Source organism: Staurois parvus, unplaced genomic scaffold (genome assembly GCF_062004578.1).
Source record: "Staurois parvus isolate SC_StPar_1 unplaced genomic scaffold, SC_StPar_1.0 ptg000430l, whole genome shotgun sequence".
Taxonomy (NCBI): domain Eukaryota; kingdom Metazoa; phylum Chordata; class Amphibia; order Anura; family Ranidae; genus Staurois; species Staurois parvus.
In genome coordinates this window covers 234,690-252,146 of record NW_028318226.1, presented here as the reverse complement: position 1 = coordinate 252,146, position 17,457 = coordinate 234,690, and the positions used below count along the sequence as shown (strand labels likewise).

The 17,457-nt window shown below is 43.9% G+C and overlaps 1 protein-coding gene and 1 long non-coding RNA gene across 2 annotated transcripts in view; one reads left to right on the top strand and one right to left on the bottom strand.

Moving 5' to 3' along the window:
• The window catches only part of GDF10 (growth differentiation factor 10), a 53,072-nt gene that overhangs the window by 33,233 nt on the left and 2,382 nt on the right, over positions 1-17,457 (bottom strand). The gene's annotated exons all lie outside the window — the stretch shown is intronic.
• LOC149454414 (uncharacterized) overlaps positions 8,945-17,457 on the top strand; it is a 59,028-nt gene continuing 50,515 nt past the window's right edge. The window contains exons 1-2 of the long non-coding RNA XR_016314214.1: positions 8,945-9,065; positions 13,846-13,948. This is a non-coding gene — a long non-coding RNA (uncharacterized LOC149454414). The remainder of the gene's footprint in view (positions 9,066-13,845; positions 13,949-17,457) is intronic.

Sequence of the window (17,457 nt, the reverse complement as noted above, 5' to 3'; positions counted from 1 at the left end):
GGTGGTGATCACAACACTGGTATGGAGGTAATTAGGATGCTGGTATGGAGCATACTGGTGATCAGGATGCTGGTATGGGGTATGGCAATGATCGGGACGCTTGTATGGCATATGGCACAATCAGAATGCTGGTATGGAGCATGGCGGTGATCAGGATGCTGGTATGGGGTATGGCGGTGATCAGGATGCTGACATGGGGTATGGCGGTGATCAGAATGCTGGTATGGCGTTTGGCGGTTTTCAGGGTGTTGGTATGGGATATGGCGGTGATCAGGATGCTGGTATGGTGGTGATCAGGACGCTGGTATGGTGTATGGTGGTGTTTTTGTGTGCACTGGGACAGGTGACAGGGGCTGGCTTCATTATTTATTGTCCCAACACTGTGGCAGTGATCAGGGACACACGGGCGCACTCATCAGGGACACTGTGGCTAGCACTGCAGTCTGAGAGTGTACAGGCAGCCTGACACACTGCTGTACACTCACAGGCTGCAGGATCGTTTCCCTCTGCTCTCATACTGACAGCAGAGAAAAGTGGTTTTTAGATTTCTTTTCTATTGTTTACTGTGTGATTGCTGTGATTGGACCCAGCAATTACATGGTAAAACACCATGTGATCGCCCGGGCACACGTCAATCACCGGGCCCCTTGTCCCACCTCCTCTCCTTTCGGAGCCTCCTGGGACACATCATATGTCCCAGGAGGCAGCAGGACCATTCCTAGTCCACCACATGAGCTTGTGCATTTGCAATAGCGACCCGACTGTAGTTTAATCAGAAAGCCACAGCCAGCTCCTATATCCAAAATGGTGGTGCTGCACTGGTAAGAAGAACCGACTGCAGGAAGACATCGCTGGACCCCTGGCACTGGTAAGCTCCTGTTCCTGAAGTCAGCAGTCAGTTCCTCTTCACTTTGGGATTACTTTGATGCAATTCCCCAGCTTAATGTGTGTGAAAAGAAAATCCCCATTTTTGTGCAAAGTTTGCTAGAAAGAGTGAATAGGAGAATGCAGAGGATTCATCCAGAATTATTAGCACCTGACTGATTATATACTGTATATATGTATAAGCTATTTGGATTTGAGCACATGTATATCTTATTTCTTTATTCTATCAGTGCTCTACTCCATGCATTAAAGTAGGACTCTAGGCTTTCTGTAAGTGAAAAGTAGTAAAAATGGTGTTCTAGCATCATATCAGACCTCTGGTGAGGCAGCAAGGAGTGTGTTGCAGGATCACTAGCAAATGTGTTTTAAAATCTCCAGATATGTGTCCCATTGGGGAGATTTCCCTTCACTTCCTGTCCTGCAGATACAACAGGAAGAGGAAAGTTCCTTAAAGTGAGGAGAATCCTCACTTAGACAGTTGTCAATGAAACAAGTGTTCCTATTGCAAGATTTCTACTCCCAATGTCAAAAATTTTAGATTTTCCTTCACTTTCTGTTTCAGTGACAATAAGAGATTAAAACTGGCCATACAAGGAGTGTTAAAGTGAGGGACCGACTGACCACCTTCTCTCCACAACCTACAAATGGCTCCTTACAGGAGCCTCCACATCACCTTTTCACTACTTAGACCGTTGGGAACTGGGCCTGGGGATTACTTTGACCCCAGAAGCTCTTACAAAAATATTCAATATGTCTTTCAGATTCTCCATTCGTAATAAATACCAGGCATTGGGGTATAAGATAGTAACTCGCTGGTACCGCATCCCTGTCCGAAACCTGTTGCAGATGTGACCGGGGTAGAGACTTATTACATATGTTCTGATCTTGCCCCTCCTTACATACTTTCTAGACTCGGGTTCACGAAATCACAAAAAAATTCCCTGACCATGTACTCCCTAAAACGCCTGAATTTTTCCGGTGGCATCACAATTCGATTACAACATTGGCCTACATAAAAGTCAGTGTTGCACCAGCTGATTAACGTGGAATGGTCCTGCATACCGGCACTGTGGAAATCGGTTCAACCTCCAATAATGGATTGGAAGAGTTGAGCATATCAGGGAGATGAAAAGTATCATGAGTTCTATAAAGAACACACATACCAGGTTCAGAAATACCTGGTTTTATTGGACTGAGTTTACATGCACTGATGATTTTAGACAATTATTGGCTCTCTAAACTGGCTGCTGTCGAAGATATGCTGGGAATGAGTCATTGAAATGGTGAGCCATTTAATTGCTTCATTTAATTTGCCTACGGGGGGGGGGGGGGGGGGCTCCCCTGTCTTCAGTCCTGCTCGTATGCTCTCCGGTGGGGGGTACCATTCCCTTTTTTCCTGCTTCCCCTCCCACAAGTTCTGTGACAAGCATATCCCGACACATGCTTTGGTCCTCAGGATCCTGACTGTCAATCTTTCCTGCTTTCTTGTATATTGTGAAACTTCTGGCTTCCCATTTACTTTCTAAAGGGGTTATTGATCACTTCAGTAATGCCTTTGCCCTTAAAACTACCGTATTCCTGTAGAATGGATATCAAACCTCCTGCAGCTAAACATTGGTTTATTAACCTGTTTTATTTCCTGTATTTCTTATGTTTCTTTTGGTTCCCTCTCTGTACCATATTAACAAAATTTATTGTAATGCCCTCTAGGTTAGCTAAGCTCATTGTTATTAATTGTTGCAGCCTAGGACGAGTCAGCCTGGGAATGAGGCAGTGAGTTCACCTCAGGACCGGCTGAAAGGTTCTACAGGTCAGGGCTTTTGGAGCCCTCCCCCCTTTCCAGATACTGGAGAACTTTATGGAAGAGGGTGGAGGAGGGGAGGAGGTCAAGATCTGCATGTTTGAGGGACCTTGGGTAATCCCCTAGCAGGAAGCTGGGCATGGTGACCAGGGAAACCCTTAAATATGATAGAGTCTGGAGAACAAGAGGAGTCAGGTGGATGATGGACTGAGAGGAAGACTGGAGTGTGGAGCCTAGGAGGGGGCCCCAGGGAGGTGAGTCTACCTACAGGCTGGTTGCTGAACAGGAGAATCTTTACTGTCCAAAGTGTCCTAGGGAGGACATCCTGGGCAGCAGGGAAGGAACCAGGCAAGCGAAAGGCCTGAAAGCAGCTACCAACCCACCACTCTGACAGGACAAGATAGTGTGAGTACTCCTACATCCCCTGAGCCAGATAAGGGGAGAGGGTGGTCAGGTGCAAGACCCAACTAGTCCTCATCCAGGACTGCTTAACTGCAAGCTTCTGGGACCTCTTGCTCAAGGATACTCTCAGTACACCTGGTTGGAGAGGAGGATTCATCTGGGGTCTGAGGAGGTACAACCAAAAGGGACAGTGCTATATTTTTGCTAGTCCACATTTTTGTACATATTTGCTATGAAGTTCGTCCTTAAGTTCTACAGTTTCTTGGGCATCCCATATACCCCTAGACCCCATCCAAGTTGTTAACCCCTAAATAAAAACCACTAAAAGCTAGCGCGCAGACTGTTCACTGACTCTAAGGGTACAAGTGTGGAAAATGCGTGTTGCTGGGCTGTGCAGAGCATAGTGGGACCCAAACCAAATCCAGTGGCCCTTATGAGGGTAGTGCTACATTATAAATAAAGAATACAAAAAAAAACTGGCCATACAGATCTAAATTAAACAGGAAGTCGGATTGCAGCAGAAAAAAAAGAAATTTGGAGGAGGGTGAGAGAAGGTATTTATCTAAGTTAACAGTACATAGAAGTTTATTTTTAAAATCAGAGTTTAGTGTCACCCTTGTGTTATGCCAGACTAAAGAAACAAGCAGTGAACACCCTTGCAGGGAAATGAAGGGGATCCTATGGAAGGAAGTAGATTTGACAGTGAATGGTACCCTGGAATAATGACTTGTCAGAGTTCCCTACTTACTTCATAAGTGCATGACTGTATTAGGTATAACTCCAATGACTGCTTTCCCAGGCAGTGAGGTGACTTGACAGATGGATGTAATTAGTCCCCCATTTCTCAGGCATGGTTCACAGACCAAGAGCAGACAGTAAGGACTTTTATTGCAAGATTCCTCCGAGGAGAAATAACAATGATTAGATTACACATAGCTCCATGGCAATACAAGTCCCTTAAAAAGTGACAGACCTTTCTGTTCTCTCATCTATTCTGAAGATAACATGGCCAAAACTATGACAAATGCCACTGACTGGGTATGAACGATCTATAAACTGCTCAGCCATTAGATAAGAAACTGATAAACTGCTCTTTGCATTTAATTAATATTAACTACTTGACCCCCAAGCCAATTTTAACATTTCTGTCATACATGAAAAAATCAGCAATTACTTAGAACCCCCAAACATAATATATATCTTTTAAGCAGATGCCCTAAAGAATAAAATGGTGGGTGTTGCAATTTTTTTTATGTCACACAGTATTTGTGCAGCAGTTTTTTGAAACACAATTTTATTAGAAACAATACACTTTTTTTAGTGCACAAAGACACAATGTAATATACTCTTTTTTGGTCAAATATAAAATATGATATTACGCCGAGTAAATAGATATCTAACATGCCATGCCATGCTTTAACAGTGCATACACCTATGGAACGATGCCAAACTACAGTACTTAAAAATCTCCATAGTAACATTTCAAAAGCCTTTACAGGTTTCCAGTTTAGAGTTACAAAGGAGGTCTGGTGTTAGAATTATTGCTCTATATAACACTTACAATACCTCACGTGAGGTGAAAACAGTTTACATATGCACGCAGGACCTGTATATACGTTCGCTTTTGCATGTAAGCATGGGGGGGCAGGGACCCTTTAATTTTTTTAAATTATTATTATGTATTTTATTTTAGATTTTTCTACACTGTTGTTTTTTTTTTGCATGTGAGCATAGGGGGGGGGGCAGGGACACTTTAATTTTTTAAAATTGTTGTTATTTATTTTAGTTTAGATTTTTTTACACTGTTGTTTTTTTTTGCATGTGAGCATGGGGGGGGGGCGGGGACGCTTTAATTTTTTAATATTATTATTTATTTTATTTTAGATTTTTTTACACTGTCTGTTGTTTTTTTGCATGTGAGCATGGGATGGGGGGGCAGGGACGCTTTCAGTTTTAAAAATTATTATTTATTTTATTTTAGATTTTTCTACACTGTTCGTTATTTTTTTGGGTCACTTTTATTGCTATCAAAAGGGATGAACACTACCCCTTGTGATAACATGGGCAGTGACAGGTCCTCTTTACTGAGACATCTGAGATCCGTTAAACCTCAGATCTCTCATCTAGTAATGGCCTGTGTACAGGAGACTGAAACCGGAAGTGACAAAATCCTCATCACTTCCAGTTTCTTAGGCCATATAGACAATTACTTCTATATACGAGAACTTCTGGCCCTAGGTCATGTCTATGGTAAACCTGCAGGGAGGCAAGAGGATAGGGCACCCATTCTGTGCCATGTTAAAATGATCCAGCAGCTTTTCAGCTGCCTGGAATGCTTTTACATTATAGAGCATCGCCAGCAGAAAAAAAGTTAAAGAGTCATATCTGCAGCTGCAGCCATGGCCTCGATATAACCACTTCAACCCCAGGGTGTACGGGTTTGTCCTGCGGACGAATGAATTTGAATGTTCATACAAATATTCCTATTCTTTGTATATTTGATGATTGGACGACTGTCATTTGAAAGCATTTTCCCAAACGAAAACCAGCTACATGATTAGAAATTTGTTCAAGAAAAATTTACCATCCTGCTACGTTAAATTTCCCAGTCACTATGTTAAAAAAAAACAGATGCTGATTTCACCCCACTAATGATTAGAAAATCTAACAAACATTCTTAAAACTAAAAATTTCTAATGAAATTCTACTAGTGTATAGCCAGCTTTACAAAAAGTGGCAAAAACGCACAACCTATTATAAATATGTGGGACCGCATGATAAAATGCTTGAAGACCACTGTGACCTCAGTAAAGACTTAGAAACGCCACCCAAAGCTAGAGAGGGATCTCTGGTCCCCTGATCCGATATACTCATCCAGAAAATAGTGTGCACGTAAATAAGACGATCGGTGCTCTACCCACCAGCGTCCACAGCCTAATTGTCTTAGCAAAAAAAAACAACGCATTTCACCCTGGCCCCCGGGGTTTAGTCATTGTCATAGACCCTATGTCACCTGGTCAGAGGCCGAAGTAACAAGAGGGCTCCCCTTGCGGCTGAGTGCAAAGCACCCCTGAAGGTGGGAACAGGAGGTGCTGAGCCCAAAGAAGCATGGGTTGCCTGTTATGCAGTAGCCTGATGAGTAGAGTGGATAAGGCACTTGAAATAAACCTGACCTTGCAGTGGTGTCAACAGGGCGGAAGACACTCCAGATGGGAAGGTGAAGTCTTGCTTGTGCCGTAGTACCAGCAGGACAGGCGGAGCTCCGGAAGCTTAGGCGGATCATGACAGGTGATCAGAACAGGAGGCGAAGTCGGGAACCAGAGCCAGGAATTATGCACAGAGGGTCAGTCAGGAGTAGGAGCAAGCGTGGTCACAGATTTAGCCAAGGTCATACACAAAAGACAGGCAGTAAGCAAAGTCCGTATATCAAGCCGGGGTTGTACACAGGAGGCAGGCAATAAGCGAAGTCCATATAGCAAGCCAGGGTCATACACAGGAGGCAGGCAGTAGCAGTGTCCGTGTAACAAGCCGGGGTCAGAGCCAGGAGAAGAGCCAAGACAAATCCAGGGGCAAGCCGAGTCAGCAACGGGAATACAGACGTATAGCGACACAGAAAAATAAGGTACCAGGGGGCTGACGATCATCCAGCAACTTGTACACCAGAGTGCTGACTTTAAACAGGCCACTGGGTGCCAGAAACTGTCACGGTTCGTGTGCGCCATAGCGCATCTACGTGCGCGATTGTGCGCGCACAAGCTTTCGCACGGGCACGCGCCCGAGCACCATCACACAGCACCTGCACGCATTTCTGCGCAATTTAGCGTGGCCATACTGAGGGTTGGCAGATGTGCCCTGTGGTTGATCCTCAGACACCCTATGACTAAGCTCCCGGGGCAAACGACATCAAGGGTTTGGTTTTGGCAGAGACAAGTAGGCTGCGGTCGCTCCTTACATCTATGTCACACGGGCTGGTTGGGAAAGCGGCGTTTTTCCTATTTACATGCATGAAAACCGCAAAAACATCCCTGCTGTATCCAAACCACAGTGCACCAGTGTGAGCCCAGCCGAAGTCTGTTATTTTTCAACTGCCTTAACAGACCAAGCTGTCCAGAAAAAGTGGCGGTTAGGCCTCATGTACACTGCTGCTCCTAAACGTGAGTTTCGGAGCTTTTGCCATTTTTTTGCCCTGAACTCAACTCAATCAAAGTCCATGCACACGTAGGCTTTTACCAGAGTTTAGGGGAAGTTAAACGTCCCTCTCCTGAATGCAGAAGTATCGCGTTAAGGAGAGGAAAGTTTTGGCTAAAAAACGTCAAACGCAGCAAAAATGCATGTAAACTCGCCTAACCGCTAGCCACGTTTAACGGTTGGGCGTTTATTTGTGTACTCTGGCCAATGAAGTGAATACCGTGTTTATCCCTGTGTTTTTGCAGTGTTTAGCTTTTTTCTGCTGCCAGTAGAGTTAACATCCAAAGGCCGTTCCAGTGTACATGTAGCCTTATAGAGTGTTGTGAAAAACTACTAAAAGTGGAATAACTCCTAACTTTTAGAAAACTGTGAGCAGACAGCTTTTTATTATAGAACAGACATGCGCAGCTCAGTCTCCATGCACTCGGGGCGTTTTAATAACGCTGGTAACGTTAGCTGTGTAAAGTCACGTTAAAAATGTGAGTTTTTTAGCGGTTTTGCATTAGTGTTTAGCTGCATTTTACTGCGTATTTCCGTGTTTGCATTTTTAGCGTTCCCCCCCCCCCCCCAAAAGGGTAAAAAAAACTTCCAAAAATGCCAGTTTGCGGCATTTTAGTGCGTTTTTCAGAGCGTTTTTACAGCTAAAAAACTCATCAGGAAACCTACTAGTCTTGGGGGTTTTTTTCCAGCCAAAAAACATTGATTACAGTCTATGTGTGCATGGTCACATAGGATAACATGCTGGGGGGTTTACTGGCTGTAGAAAAAAACATCAAAATCCAAAAACAGCAGCTGTAAAAACGTCCAATGTGCATGAGGACTCAGAGTGTATTCCCGGCCCACTTTGGCTGTGCCAGAATGACTGACTCCTGTGCACAATTAAAGGAAGATATCACCCCGCTGGCTATTCAAGAGGTCAAAGAAGCAGCACCCAAGGAGAAGAAGACAGAGGTTTGTGGGGGATATAACTGTCGGTTTGCAGCGTTTTACTGTGTTTTTCAGCATTAGAGCATTTTTACAGCTAGAAAACTCCTCTAGAAACCCACTAGTCCTGAGTTTTTTTCCAGCCAATACACGCCCCTGCCAAAAACGTTGATTACAGTCTATGTGTGCATGGACACATAGGATAACATGCTGGGGACTTTACAAACGTCAAAAGCCAAAAACAGCAGCTGTAAAAATGTCTAGTGTGCAAGCGGACTCAGAGTGTATTCCCGGCCCACTTTGGCTGTGCCAGAATGCCTGACTCCTGTGCGCATTTGAAGGAAAACATCATCCCACTGGCTAATCAAGAGGTCAAAAAAGCAGCACCCAGGGAGAAGAAGACAGCGGTTTGTGGGGGATGTAACCGCCACTTTGCTGGAAGTTGGAGGTGAGTATACAGAGGACTTCAGTTCTGTTTTAACACAGAGTAAAAGCTTTAGCCCAAAAAGGAAAAAAAAAACTGTTGCTGTAAATCAGGGATGTCAAACTGGCTGCCCTCCAGCTGTTGCGAAACTACAAGTCTCATCATGCCTCTGTCTTTGGGAGTCATGCTTGTAACTGTCAATCTTGAAATGCCTCATGGGACTTGTAGTTTGGCAACAGCTGGAGGGCTGCCAGTTTGACACCCGTGCTGTAAATGATTATAAAGCTTCAGCTTTAGTTTGGCTTCATCAAGTCCATCTAAATCAGACCTAGCCTAATGCTAACCTCTCCCCAGTCTGACAATGCTGCTGTCCGAAGATGACTCTGTTGCTCCTCTATCCAGAGTGGACACACTGAATGCAGCGACCACATCTAAGGACTGGTAAGCTGCCGTATATTACACTTTTGTTCTCAGGTTTAGAAATACTTTCACAATCCCTCAGTATAAATTGCTTTTAAAATACATTGAACAGATTTCATGACTCGTACACGGCTGTGCAGTTAAAAAAATGTAAATAAAAACCAGATTTATGAGGGCAGATCATGGATTATCTGTAAATGTAAAATAGACAAAACAGTACAGAAAGAAAATATCATCAACTGCCAACTAAACATAGACGTAAACAACCCTGCTATCAACAGACAATCTCGAACAAGGTGGGGGGGTCTATAGAGAATTCTGGATAATTAGGGTAAAGTGCAGCCGTGGCAAAAAGTTTTGAGAGCGACACAAATATTACTTTTCACAAAGTCTGCTGCTTCAGTGTTTTTAGATCTTTTTGTCAGATGTTACTATGGTATACGGAAGTAGAATTACAAGCATTTCAGAAGTGTCAAAAGCTTTTATTGACAATTACATTAAGTTTATGCAAACAGTCAATATTTGCAGTGTTGACACTTCTTTCTCAAGACTTCTGTAATTCTCCCTGGCATGCTGTCAATCAACTTCTAGGCCACATCCTGACTGATGGCAGCCCATTTTTGCATAATCAGTGCTTGGAGTTTGTTAGAATTTGTGGGGGGGGGGGGGGTTTGTTCACTGGCCTCTTGAGGATTGACCACAAGTTCTCCATGGGATTAAGGTCTGGGAGTTTCCTGGCCATGGACCCAAAATGTCAAAACTTTTGTTCCCCAAGCCACTTAGTTATCTTTTGCCTTATGGCAAGGTGCTCCATCATACTGCAAAAGGCATTGTTCGTCTCCAAACTATTCTTAGATTGTAGGGAGAAGTTGCTCTCGGGGAATGTTTTTGGATCATTCTTTATTCATGTCTGTGTTCTTAGGCAAAATTGTGAGTCCAGTCCCTTGGCTGAGAAGCAACCCCACACATGAATGGTCTCAGGATGCTTTACTGTTGGCATGACAAAGGACTGATGGTAGCGCTCACCTTTATTTTTTTTCTCTGTACAAGGTTTTTTCCAGATGCTCCAAACATTTGGACTTTACCCCAGTCCTAAGCAGTCCAATCCCTGTACCTTTTGCAGAATACTAGTCTGTCCTTGATATTTTTTTTTGGACAGAAGTGGCTTCTTTGCTATCCTTCTTGACACTAGGCCATCATCCAAAGGTCTTCGCCTCACTAGGCGTGCAGATGCACTCATACCTGCCCGCTGCCATTCCTGAGCAAGCTCTGCACTGGTAGTGCCCTGATCTCGCAGCTCAATCAATTTTAAGAGATGGTCCTGGCACTTGTTGGACTTTCTTGTGCACCCTGAAACCTTCTTCACAACAACTGAAGCTCTCTCCTTGAAGTTCTTGATGATCTGATAAATGGTTGATGTAGGTGCAATCTTAGTAGCAGCAATATCCTTGCCTGTGAATCCTTTTTTGTGCAAAGCAATGATGACTACACGTGTTTCCTTGCAGGTAAATTAATATTTGTGTCATTCTGAAAACGTTTGGCCAGGCCTCTAGGTGGCATGGCCTCTCGTCTGATTTCCATATTCAGTAGATATTGTGTCAACTAATATCTAGAACAAATAGGGCCTATCTAAATGCATCATCACAAGACAGAACAAGTAATTCGCCCACCTTAGAAGGTGGCCATATTATGCATACACTGTACTATAGAAGGTGACGGTGGTGGTAGACATCTCAGAACATGAACTCTCCTTTGGCTACAGTTTTTACTGATGACAACTCCACCACCATGGTCCTGTAGGTGATTCGAATGCCGACTTCACAGAGTACCTTGGCTCTGCAAAAGATGTCATAGCTAAGGTAGCGGCTGCCTTTTTGGACGAATCAAGCTGTTTTGTAATTCAATTTAGATGGATCCTCTGCTTTTTGTTCTTAATATCAACACCTACCTACACTTCTTTTCACTTAGCCTCAGAGTACTTTAGAATCCTATGCCACGTAGCGATATAACATGATCCTCACTGTTAGGCTTGATTGGCACCACAGGTGCGACCGGGCACGTTTCCGTATGTTCCTGCCCCTCGAAGGGTAGAGCAGCCCATTCATTTCAATGGGCTGCCCTACACACAAGAAAAATAGGAAAGAAGTCCCTGACTCTTTTCCCAAAACGAGCCGCACTGCTGTGGTACCATTTAGTTTGCAGTTATGTGGGTGTGCCATTAACAATTAATGGCACTGCCGCACGTCTGCTAAATGGTAGCACGTTTCTGCACGTGTCAGGAAAGCTCACAGTTTTGTGTGCGTTCCTGAACTTAGTCTTGCTTGCATAGTGGTTTTTTTACATATTTACTTAAACAAGTAATCCTTTAAATTTATTTTCAACAAGCAGGGTCTGTTTTATACATTAGGGGCCTTCCCCTATAAAAAAAAAGAAAAATTAATGTCCAATTCCAGGGTTAATTTGTATTGCACACATTGGTTCAGTTTTGCGGAGCCTGAGCAGCTCCTGTGTGCCAAGGTATAAAAACCTCAGCTTTCTGGTGCCCTGAGAAGTGCACATGCCACGTACAGATGACAAATACAAGTGAATGGGTGCGCGCAGCTGTTGCTGTGTCTTCTGCATCAGTATTTACCTGCACATACATATACGGCATCCCCCCCCCTTCCCCAAACACACCACTTTTGGGTTCAAGAAGAAGCACCATACACACACTCAACATGGCTTAGAGCGATACAATGTTTAATGTAAAAAGAAGATATTGAAACCACTTGTATAGAATAAATACTTCAACCTATATGGCATATGACTTCCTTTGCACACTACCTGGAACATATTGTTGTTTTATGAATGACCCAATCACAACACAGATTGAACTGGACGGGCTCATGTCTTTTTTTTTAACCTTCTAAACTAATGATCTTCAAACGGCACCCTGGGGGCCAGATGTGGCCCTTTGCTTACTTTTATCAGGCCCCTGAGGCATTATTCTCCCACCATTAGCAACAGTAGGGCATAGTTCCTGCCACTGGCACTGACAATGGGGCACCAATGATAGGGCACTATTCCTCGCACTGACACCAATTATGGAGCACTGTTGCTGACACCAATGATAGGTGGGGCACCAATGATAGGGCACTATTTATCCCACTGACACCCATAATAGGGAACTATGTCTTCCACTGACACCAATTATGGGGCCCTATTCTTCCCACTGACACCAATTATGGGGCACTACTGCTGACACCAATGATGGGACACTATTCCTCCCACTGACACCAATGATGGGGCACTATTGCTCCCACTGACACAAATTATGGGGCACTATTGCTGACACTAATGATGGGACACTATTCCTCCCACTGACACCCATAATAGGGAACTATGTCTTCCACTGACACCAACGATGGGGCACTATTCTTCCCACTGACACCAATGATGGAGCACTATTCTACCCACTGACACCAATGATAGGGCACTATTCCTCCCACTGACACCCATAATAGGGAACTATATCTTCCACTGACACCAATGATAGGGCACTATTCCTCCCACTGACACCAATGATGGGGCACTATTGCTGACACCAATGATAGGACACTATTCCTCCCACTGACACCAATGACAGGGAACTATATTTTCTACTTATACCAATGATGAGGCCTCCCATTGATACCAAGGATGGGGCACTAATCCTTCCACTGACACCAATGATGGAGCACTATTGCTGACACCAACGATGGGGCATTATTCCTCCCACTGACACCCATAATAGGAAACTGTATCTTCCACTGACACCAATGATGGGGCACTATTCCTCCCATTGATACTAAGGATGGGGCACTTCAGCCACTGTCAGCAATGATGGGGCACTATTGCTAACACCAACGATGGGACACTATTCCTCCCACTGACACCAATGATAGAGAACTATATCTTCCACTGATACCAATGATGAGGCTGTATTACTCCCCCTAATACCAATGATGGGGCATTGTTTACTTCCACTGATGCCAGGGCATTTTCTTCTCCCACTGACCATAGTCTGGCCCCCGTAAAGGACAGAAAACTGTCCCTTGGTTTATAAAGTTTGGAGACCCCTGGTCTAAATTATATAAGCTTTGTTATTCTGCTGTTTGAATCTGACAAACAGAGCTTCAAAGTAAGCTTCATCCGTTGTGTTGTCTCCTCAGCTAACCCCCAGAGCACTGGGAATCCTTCATCATATATTAAATATTTATACATTAAAGAAACAATATATTGTTAAATATCTGCCAATTTAAATCATAACAACAACAATTAAAAAATATAACCTTTAACCTCTTGTCACCCAGGTAATGCAGAGCTTTATGTGCTGAGACCCTCGGAACACAGAGCTTACTCTGTGAGAATGTGTTGACTGCATGCTCCCTCCACAGTGAGCAATGAAGACACCTGTCTCTACTAATGATCCAGAGCCAGAGGAACCAGCTGCCCATCATGTGATCACTGTGACCGGCAATGACAGTGGTCATGTGATCAGCCGGTCCTAAAGGCACGCAGGGACTGGGAGGGAAATGTTTAAAGCCCCATTCCAGGCAAAAACTGTTTTTTTTTTTTATCAGCCATTTTCACCTGCCTCCAACCCATTCTATTAGTCTTTTTTCCTTCTACCTTGTGAGGCTAGCTATATTCATCTAAGTCCCCCTTCCAGGTCCCACACTGCCGATGTTCTAGATGGGAGGACCATTGATCCAGCACTGTGATGCCCCCCTGAGACTGTCAGTCCCCTCCACACCTCTCCACTGACATCTACTTTTTTTAGATCTCGGGAGGACCCTGCTGCAGAATATCCAATAGGGATTGTCTACATCAGGCAGACGCTTAGAGAAGACTCAGGACCAGCATGTCATGTGATGCGGTTACAGGTAAGTAAAAAGGGCTTTTGCATAGGGTTGCTGTTTTTATATATATATATATATATATATATATATAGTGATTCGTTAAAGGGGGAGGTGTGAGGGAGTTTATACCAGGATGGGGCAAAAAAATTAATTTAAACTGAACCCAAAAACATTATAGTAAAGGAACGCACTGTATTTCTAGTCTTAAAGTGTTACTAAACCCACAACAGTAAAATCAGTCTGTATATGCAGTAGAGTATGCTTGTTATACCTAACCCTAAGAGGTTAATCCTCTGCATTCTGTAAAAAGGATGTTTGATCCTGTCTTCTCTGATCCTCCTCCTCCTACTGTCCCCAATCCATCTGCTATAGTACAGAGCAGCATTGGAAAGTCTGCACAAACTCAGTTTGGTGTGTATTGCTAGAGAGTTCTTTTTTTGGGATGGTGCATTGATCAGCACAGGGCCAATCAGTTCTGTCTGGACAGAGGGTCGGGTTATGCAGCCTCATAGGACAGTCAATTGAGAATGAAATCTCCTCCTATAAGATTATCCAGTGCTTGGCAGGACACTGATAGAAGTCATATATATACTGCTGATGAGAAAAGGTATTTAACAGTTTATGTTTACTAAAATAATGACATTTCCATTTTGTGTGTACTGTGGGAGACCAGATATAGTGAATGCGGGGTCCGGGGTTTAGTAACACTTTAAAGATGAACTCCAGGCAGATTATAAAAAAAAAATGAATGCAGTTCTGTATCCATTAATACATAATTTTGTATTTCGTATTAATGCAAGCAGTCTAAGTACCTGAATAGAACTTAGTATCTATTCTAACTATATCTAACTTAGAACTCTTGTAGTTCCTGTACAACAGAGCTCAGATTGGGACAGGGAGAAGCAGCACAAGAAGCCAATCAGTTTATGTGCTGACAAGGAGCATGCTGAAAGGAGGAGAAAGCAGGGTGACAGTCACCCCTGTCAGTGTACTGCTTCTCCTTCATTGTCTTGTCATAGGCTGGGTGGGGAAGAGACCTGTAAGAATATCTGACCCCAAGAACAAAAATGTACAATGCCACAGCCTCCTTTTTCTGCAGTCCTTAGAACTTTCTTTTTTTTTAGGCCAAATACTTTTTCTGCAAGTTAAAAAAAAATCATTTATGATAATGCTAGAAATCCAGTATCCTTGTATCATGCGTACTGAACTGAAATCAGAAATGTGATCAGCTTCCCAGCTTTCTTCTTTGGACTGTATAACCCCTCCTTCCTAGTGGAGATAAGGAGAGGGGGAGGTGTTCGTAGTCCAAGTCCAAAGAGAGGAGCCATGAGTGACAACGTTACCCATAAAGATACAGTATAGCGAGTGAGTGTTGTCACTCAAGGAAGGCAAGATCACAAGGTGAAAATAGAGAAAAGAAATGCAGCCACCATATATAAGGGCTCATTCACACAGGCACTCAGCCCCAACTTCCAATCTGATAATTCTGTTGGAGGATTCTGCAAACTGTCCTTTCTTAGAGCTCATTCTCGCATATCTTCTTTCCTCCCTTCTGAAAAGTGATCCATGGTAAATCACTTTTCAGAGGGCATTTGACAGGTGGCTGGGAGTTGATATTACTCCTCCTCATCACTTGTATAAAACCCCGAAAATGCTGCAGCACCACGCCATGGCCCCCTTAACTTGAATGTGTCATGTTCAGCGGCAGTACTGCCTGCCAAATGCGATAGGTTTAATTTTTGCAGCAGCGCAAAGCCACATGGCCACGGCATGTGTACAGTCCTGAGCTGCTGCATGTCCTTGTTCGGGCCAGTTTAACCACCTGTTTTACTGCCCCTTCACAGTATCTCTGAATGAGCCCTTAACCCTTTCCCACCCACCTGATCTCTCCCCCCCATCTCTGTCTCTCTCTATCTCTGTCTCTCTGTCCATCTCTCTCTCTCTCCCGTCCCCATCTCTGTCTCTGTCTCTTGCTCTCTGTTTCTCTCTGTCTGTCTGTCTCTCTTGCGCTCTCTCTGCACCCCCCTCTGTCTCTCTCGCTCTCTCTCTGCTCCCCCCGTCTCTCTCTCTCTCTGTCTCCCCCCCTCTCTCTGTCCATCTCCCTCCCCCCTCTCTATCTCTGTCTCTCTCTATCTCTGTCTGTCTCTGCTTCTCTCTCTGTCTCCCCCCCCTCTGTCTCTCTGTCTCTGTTTCTCTCTCTCTGTCTGTTTTTCTTTCTGTCTCCCCCCCCCCTCTCTCACTGTTTCTCTCTCTCTCTCTCTCTCTCTCCCCGTTTCTCTCTCTCTCTCTCTCTCTCTCTCTCTCTCTCTCTGTTTCTCTGTCCCTTTCTCTCTCTCTGTTTGTCTCTCTGCCTGTCTCTTCTTCTCTGTCTCTCTCTCCGTCTCTCTCTCTCTCTCAATTTCTCTTTCTCTCTGTCTCTGTTTGTCTCTCTGTCTTTCTCTCTCTCTCTCTCTCTCTCTCTCTCTCTCTCTCTCTCTCTTTCTCTCTGTCTCTCCCTGTGTTTCTCTCTGTCTTTCTCTCTCTCTGTTTCTCGGTCTCTCTCTCCGTCTCTCTCTCTCCATTTCTCTTTCTCTCTGTCTCTGTTTGTCTCTCTGTCTCTCCCTGTGTTTCTCTGTTTCTCTCTCTTTCTCTCTCTGCCCCTCTCTGTCTGTCTGTCTCTCTCACCCCTTCCCCCTCTCTCTGTCTCTCTCCCCACCCTCTCTCTGTCTCTCTAAGGAGCTTCTGACTCCTTATCCATTTCTCTTGTAGTATCAGAGAGGTCAAAATTGATTCACTGCAGGCTACTCAACAATTTCAGACTGAATGTAAAAAAACAAACAAAAACAAACTAATCTGTGCATTGCTTAGAGTCGACCATACACTATACAATCTGACTGTATAATCGCCATTAGATCTGCTAACAACTATATAACATACAGTCCTGTGCAAAAGTACAGACACTGATTGGACTGTATAAGTTTCTCCTTTTACTATATGGTTTTGGTAGACATAAATGAGCTACAATCAGATTGTAGTGTGTATGTCAACCTTTAGTCAGCCCTGTAACACTAGGTCAGATATGACAGATCATCGAATGGCAATACATGATAGGATCTGATTGTACAATCTCATTTAGCTTTTCCAAAAACTGTCATATAAAAACCCCTGTAAGGCTACTTTCACACTGACCCACTGCAAAAACGCATATGCGTTATTACCGTGTTCGTACTGTGTTTGCCGTGCGGTTTTTTAAAGAACATGTGACTGCATATGCATTTTGATATGTTTTTCATTGATTTCAATGGGGAGGTGTGTTTTTTGGTGTGGTTTTTTTCTTTTACTGAACCAAAAATGCAGCAAACAGGATTTTAAAAAGCACAGTGGACCCGCGACGGATCCGTGTGAAGAGCTGCATAGGAATACATGGTCACCCGTTTTTCTTCTGCTTTTTGTAATGCAAAAGCAGAACAAAAACTTATCAGTGTGAAAGAAGCCTAAACAATCTATTCATCTGGTATTCAGACATGCAGGCCCTTGACCTACATTGCTGTAGA